Source organism: Zootoca vivipara, chromosome 11, assembly GCF_963506605.1.
Source record: "Zootoca vivipara chromosome 11, rZooViv1.1, whole genome shotgun sequence".
NCBI classification, from domain to species: domain Eukaryota; kingdom Metazoa; phylum Chordata; class Lepidosauria; order Squamata; family Lacertidae; genus Zootoca; species Zootoca vivipara.
Window position 1 is genome coordinate 60,828,508 of NC_083286.1, and position 7,224 is coordinate 60,835,731.

A 7,224-nucleotide genomic window follows, 5' to 3' on the forward strand; every position below is an offset into this window, starting at 1 on the left:
AACACAGCATTTTAATATGCCAATGAAAGTTGCAGGAGTTCATCATACCAATTAAAAATTAAAAGCAATAATTATTTTGGGTTTACTTATATAGCCCACACCCCACTTGCGGCCCACCAGTTGCTATTGGCTATCAGCTAATCAGAGGCAGGATAACATCACAGTATTATGTAGCCAATCACTGAGGACAAGTGATGCTGGAAATGACTATGAAAAATAGAGTACATCTAGGTCACCTCTAATCATGCCTTGATACTTCATAATTGTATAGCTTGCAGCTTTTCCATTTCAGTGTACAGTATAAGAATTTAGAACATTTGTGATTCACACACACAAGCCTCACTGCCACTTCACAGCTTAGAAAAAAGTAACTGGAGGTTATCGGTACTCTTCATACTAGTTCTAGTAATGAATAAAAAGGTAGGGAATAAAAAGGGAACAAATTTATGGAGCACACAGAAGAGCCTCTTGAGGAAGTAGAGATTCAGGCCAAAGGTAGTTTGCCAACATTAGAAAAGGCAACAAGTTTTCGTTTTCTGTGCTCCACTTCTTTTCCTACTATCAAAAGTTTTACACATCTTGTTCTTCCTACAATGAAAATCTAGGTCTCTTATGCACCTCAGAATACTGCAAACTCAGCATTAGAATATAAAAGCAAATTTAACAAAGGTATTCATAAAAACAGCAGTAGCCTAAGTACTGATTATATTAAAAAGAAAAGTCATGTTGCACAGGCCTGTCCAAAAGGACCCTCCATCACCCTTGAAAATAAAACAGCACCGTATCACAACAACACCCTCTTCCCGCCTAGTGGTGCTTTCATACCTTAGAGGGCAATGGGGGAATAGAGGTCACATGTTCCCACCAAACCCAATCCACTGCCCACTCAAAAACAATGACCCTTCTACTGTATTCTGTTGCCACCTAAGGGATTAGGAGTGAAATTGAGCTCGGAAGAAGCTCAGATATCAATTCTTACCCCACCCAATTCTTCACAGTTTCCTAGTTGCAAGATTTAGGCATTTTCACTTTCTTGTATTAGCACAAGTCTATCACCAGACACTGGCCGCCCCATTTAAAGCTATGCATTTAATATAGCATAAAGACAATGCACAAGCTCAGACTTTGGCAGATCTGCAGAGAGAGGTGCCTGAGATCCAGAAGAGAAGACACTGAAAGTAAGTCTTTAAAGTGAATATTTTATCATTCCTGTATTTGACAAACACTGCATACAACAGCTCTGAATAAAGATATGTAGGAGGCTGCCTAGCAATGCAGCTAAACATATATGGATGGTTGCCAGCAAAAGCAACACAAAGAACCTTTAAACAGCCACTGAACAAGTTTGCTGCAAAAACAATATGAAACCCAGCCTGCCTATTTCCAAGATGCCCTATATTTATGTTTAAAGAAAGATAATACAAGACAAAACACATTTGGAAACCTAAGATTTTTGAACTCTGCCTAGAACACTCTTAAATTCTAACTCAAATACATTTAAAGATATAACAACAACTTGGAACATATCTACTTATCTCTCAAGCGGAAAGGGCAAAAAGAGATTAACCTGAATTCCAGGCTTTCAACCGAACTTTTAGGAAATAGCATGTTTAAAAAAGCATTTTCTACATATACTTTAAAACCTGCCAGAGACAGAAAAGCCCATTCACAGCTAAAGTTAAAATTCAAGAATATTTGGGAGAACAAACAAAAACAAAAACCTAAGACACCTTCACTTCCCCACTGTACATTAACATGTGTTTACACAACACCTTCAAGTAACACATCTGGAGTACAAAAAGGCCATTCCAGTACTGCAAGCTGATTTTAGCTTTGGAGGTATATTTTTTCACACAAAGCTAAAGGCATCAGACAAACAATGTATGGCTTTTACAAACCAAGCTATTTAGGTAATTATGCGAACAGACTCCAGGAAAAGAGTGACTTGAGGAACTACTATAAACAGGATACTAAAGCAAGTAACACCTTTTATGATGCTATTTTAGGAAAGAAGCATTGCTGTTCTCAGTCTGCTTTCTTCCCTCTTTTCTTCGTATTTGAATCCAGCTCTTACTTCACTTCCTGGGTGAAAAAAGCAGCTGTTCCAAATACTGTACAGGAAAGGTCCTCAGTTTTTCCTGCCTAAACCACCCAAAAGAATATTCCCTCAATTGTGCTATATCAGGGGTCCCCAAACTAAGTCCCGGGGCCCGGATACGGCCCAATCGCCTTCTAAATCCGGCCCGCAGACGGTCCAGGAATCAGCATGTTCTTACATGAGTAGAATGTGTCCTTTTATTTAAAATGCATCTCTGGGTTATCTGTGGGGCCTGTCTGGTATTTTTACATGAGTAGAATGTGTCCTTTTATTTAAAATGCATCTCTGGGTTATTTGTGGGGTACAGAAATTCGTTCATATTTTTTTTCAAAATATAGTCCGGCCCCCCACAAGGTCCGAGGGACAGTGGACCGGCCCCCTGCTGAAAAAGTTTGCTGATCCCTGTGCTATATCATTATAACTCCTTTCATCACTGATTCAAATAAAGACAATAGAGAAGAGGAAGACAGGTGGCTCTTGGGCACCAAGAGGGTAGGACTGAACTAGTCTAGTAGTCACTTACAGGAGACCAAGTTAACCATCAGGAAATTCACAGGACAGAGGTACTAGTTTCAATTCTGCATGATCATCACCCCCTTTAGGTGTAAGTGAATTGTAAACACAGACTTGAGGCTGGCCTTAAAACTGTTTACCTGCAACCTAAGAAGGAAGATGTACTGAACCAAGACAGTTTCATGCTTAACATAACAATACTCCTCAAACTTCCCATGATCCCCTGAATCCCAGAGCTCATTGCAGTCAGACCTGAAATAGCAAGTGACTCTTTTGAACGCTCAACACTTTTTGAATAAAATGGGTCACTATTGTTGCTGCAATTTCTTTCACAAACAGCAGTAAAGTAAGCCAGAATTGCTTGTTTGTTTTTTTAAAGTATGCAATTCCAAGAACGCAACCCTGCCCCAGCTTCCATTTCCTCACAAGCCCAAACACAGGAGAGACAATGCAGGGAAGGCATGAGGGCAAGAAGCAGAGTGATGACTATTCACAGGTCTTGTCCTCAAGAAACCTCCTCTGGCTTCTTAGGTGGTGCCATTGTTTATAGACACCCTTCAGGTGTCAGTAATTTCTTTAAAAGGGGGCATAATTCAAGCTGACCCTAACATCCCCTGTTAGGTTGTTTGAGGAAGTGCAAAGATGGAAAAATCCCCTCCTTTCAGAGGGTCATAACGAAGACCCTCACATGCACCTACAGGGTGATACAATCAGATCAGGCGGAAGAGTTGAGACCACACACACTGCAAGGAGATGGGGGGGGGAGAGGAGAGAGAGAAACTCAAGTATCAGGAGACCCTGTTCTATAAAGCAAGGGTGGGAGACAGGTTGGCAACTGCTCCTACTGGGAAAGCAGCCAACCCTAGTCAAAGCGCAGAAAGGCACCAACCCCAGGGAAAGGGATCACCAACCTCCCAAAATAAAACTGGAGGGGTTGTGAAGGGGGAGGGGGGAGAGGAAGCTGACTGGCTATGCTCCCTGGCATAGCAGGGATACTGAAAGGCAGAAGATTTCCCAGGGCCTGGTATCCATCATTTCGCCTTTAACCTGGGGAAGGGGGCTGGGGGAACATTTTCCCTCAACGTTTCCTTTCCTCTCCACAGTGAGAGTTCCTGCTGCCAGGCTCCCTTTCGTCTCCATTGCCAACATGACGGTGCACTGGGGTGGGGCAGTCTGTGAACTTCTCTTGCCCCCCTGGGGAGAAAATAAAAGGTTTCTGGGGCTGGAGGAGAGAAGGGCATGAGAGCTTCCTGTAGGGTGGGGTCTCCACGACCACTTCCACCTCAAAACGGAGCAAATAGCCGTAAAGGGGGGGGGTGTTAGCGCGGGAGAGAGTGAGAAACAACTCAGCAACTTTCCAGGAGTTTTTAAAGCTTTATTTGTCCCAACCCCTGTCTCTCTTGGGCGCGTGTGTGAGTTGCGCGGGAGCGGGGAGAGGGACCCCGAGGGCACACGCGCCACTTCCCCCTCACAACACACCCCCTTTCCCCTCAAAAAACCATGAGGCGCGTTTCAGGAAGCCAGCTCGCAGCCGACACGGGAGGGAAACTCCAGCAGCAGCAGCAGCCCCCCCAACCCAACCGTCCGCCCTCCCCTCACAACAGGAGTGGGGGCACCCTTCTCCCTCACCCCCCCAATGGTCGGTATTCACACGCACTCACAGGCGGTGGGGGGAGGGGGGCCATTTTCCCTCTCACATTTTCACTTCAGGGGGGAGTGAGGGCCCCACCGCCCTTCCGAGGGACTTAAAAGGGGGGAGGGAACCTTCTATGTCGCCCCCTCCTCCGTTAAGCGGAGCTCGGGGGGAGGGAGGTCCGTCGTCTCCTTCGGTCTCCCCCTCCCCCCCATTGGCCCCTGAGGGGAGGCTGAGAGGCTGCGCGCGCCTATTCCTTTCTCTCCCTTCCCCCCCCCACGGCCTAATATATCAACCCCCCCGTCTTTCTTTCTTTCTTTCCCCAATGAAGGGAGGGGAGCCCGCCGAATCCTCCTCTCCCCGGCCACGGTCGCGCGCTCGTTACCTGCCAATGTGCTCACAAAGCAGCGGCGGCGGCGGCAGCGGCGCCCACCACTGTCACGTGACTCCTCGGCTCTTCCCTCCCCTCGCCTCGCCCCCGCGTTCCCGCGAGCGCGCGCGCGCTCTATCTCGCTCTCTCTGTGTCTCTCCCTTGCGGCCTGCACAGCCCCGCCCTCACCACGTGACGCTGCTGCAAGGGCGCGCTCGTCGGCCCCCGCGCGTGCGCCGTACGGGTGGCAGCCTCGCACCGCTTCCTCTTCTTACGCACGCATGCGCGCACACCGCCCCTCCGCCAATCACGCCGGCTCATTCCCTCCCACGTGATCCCAAAAAGAGGGGGGGCGCTTCTTTTCTGCTGCCGCTCTCCTGTCCCCACGTGACTCTTACCTCCGGAGGAGATGGAGGAGGAGCCCGGCTACGTCCGCTCGCACGTGACCTCCAGCGGCTTCAATTACCCGTACGGTTAGAAGTAGAAGGAGAGAGAGTGTGTGGCGTAGTCGCTGCGGGCCTCATACGTCACCATGTGAGTGGGGGCGGCCTAGGAGGGGGCGTGTCGGATATGAAAGGGTGACGTTGCCGGCCCCGCCGTGGGTTATATTTGCTATGGAATACTTACAGTCCTTAAAGAGGCAGTTACTTCTCCCTTATACAGTGCATTCCAAAATAAGTGTGAGCATTATTCAAATGAATGTGAGCACAATAGTATATTTGCAAACACATATGTCATATCTGAAGAAGTGTGCATGCACACGAAAGCTCATACCAAAATAAAAAACTTAGTTGGTCTTTAAGGTGCTGCTGGAAGGAATTTTTTAATTTTGTTTCAACTACGTCAGACCAACACAGCTACCTACCTGTAACTAAACATATGTCACCGATACATTTTGCAGGGAACCGTGATTGTCTACGGACCACAGGAAGCTGCCTCACAAGTCAGACAAGCTCAGCATCAACACTACCTGGAGACATCAGGGCTTGAACCAGGGACCATGAGGTGGAGTTCAACGTCACTCTATTACAAATGTTGCGTCTGCGCAAGCGTATCCACTTGCCAGATAGAACACCCCACCCCTTACACACATGTGCAGTGTTCAGGGGCGGCCCTACCACACCCTCCAGAGCCAATTTAAGGGGGTGCTGAGTAGAGACAACGAAACCCCATTGCACCAGTAGAAGTCCTTGCGTAGCACTTCCGCAGATGGGTTTGATTAAGAGAAGCCCGGCCTTTCTGTTTCCAAAGCACATACATGCTCCATTACCAAGCTATGGATCCTGTGGCTCTTTATACACGCCATGGGAAGCCCTGTTCTTTTCCTGCATGGTGTGCGAAAGAGACCCATGCTGATCGAGATGCAGGCCTAAACAAGCTAGGCTTTGCTCATTTGCATTGTCTCTGTACCAGGGAGGGGAAATAATTGCAGGTCTCAGAGCCGTTTTGCCACACTTTGCCACAAACAAGTGCCTGTACTCTCTTAATCTGCGCAGTGCTAATGACTATTATTAGCATCTTCTAATCGTGACTTGGCATCCCCCTTCTAATGAAGATGGGTTGTTGGCAACCAGCCCCCAGCAACAAATATAGAAGCTGAAGAGGAGAGTGCTTCATCATGGTGGGTGGGAGCTGCAGGCAGTTGGATTCACTTGTCCATGCCGCAGCATCACAACCTCCTTTAAAAGGTACAAAGGTACTATAGCTCCTTGATTCCCTAAGAACTTTGGAGCCGGGAAGAATTCTGCACAGGCCAAATTTTTCACAGGACTTCTACAAAAGACAGTTAGGTGGCCAGTTTAGTCTAAAAGTTGAGTCACGTATGGGTGATGTAACAGCAAACTGGCATATCAATCATTTTATTCCTTTTTTGAGGGGTGCCATTTACTTTTAAAAACAATAATTAGACTGTCCTGGGAATTTTAATTATTAGGGGCTATGAATCTGATTTTGGGTGTGCTCCAGGTATTGGGAGGAAGAGTGCAGTGTTAACAAAAGTCATTTTTTTTAAATTGTTTGACATAGCAAATGTGATGCATAGATTTGTGTATGCATATGTATAGGGTTTCTTGGAGAGGCCTAGACCTGGTACTGCTCTGGAGCAAAATGGGCAGCAGTTTCAGATGCCTTTGGACTGATACTAGGGAGGCACGGTTCAAATGTGATATTGCAAATCCCAACAGGGATTCACTAATAAATCCAACTTCTGCTGAGTTGTTGTTGTTTTTACTCTAAACACCAGCACATCAACCTTTCCTTCCTCAGAGAAGTTTCATGAGTAAAACAGAATCTGGGAGGAGCTGCCTACAGCTTCACGTTAGGGGTACATTGTGATGCTTTGTTGTATGTTGTAAGTCCAACTCGTATTTTGCTTAATGCTACAAAGAGGATTATGCTGAGCAATCGGGAAATGATATTATTTCAGGCCTCACACAGCTTACTTAACCCATTTGGACTGTGATCCTACAACTGGAATTCTAAAGAATCTTCCCCTACAGCCTCGGCCACATCCCTTTGCAAAATCCTTTTCAGATGCCATGCGTAGCTGCAGCGAGCAAGCATGGGTTTGACTGGCTGCATAGGATTGTCATGCCTGAAACCAACCTCTCC

At 46.9% G+C, this 7,224-nt stretch overlaps 1 protein-coding gene across 2 annotated transcripts in view; it reads right to left on the reverse strand.

Annotated features, from left to right (window-relative positions):
* The window catches only part of UBAP2 (ubiquitin associated protein 2), a 76,608-nt gene extending 71,943 nt beyond the window's left edge, over positions 1 to 4,665 (reverse strand). For both annotated transcript variants that reach the window (XM_060280390.1, XM_060280389.1), the window contains exon 1: positions 4,646 to 4,665. The gene's annotated coding sequence lies outside the window, so the exon portion shown is untranslated. The remainder of the gene's footprint in view (positions 1 to 4,645) is intronic.
* Positions 4,666 to 7,224: the final 2,559 nt, after the last annotated feature.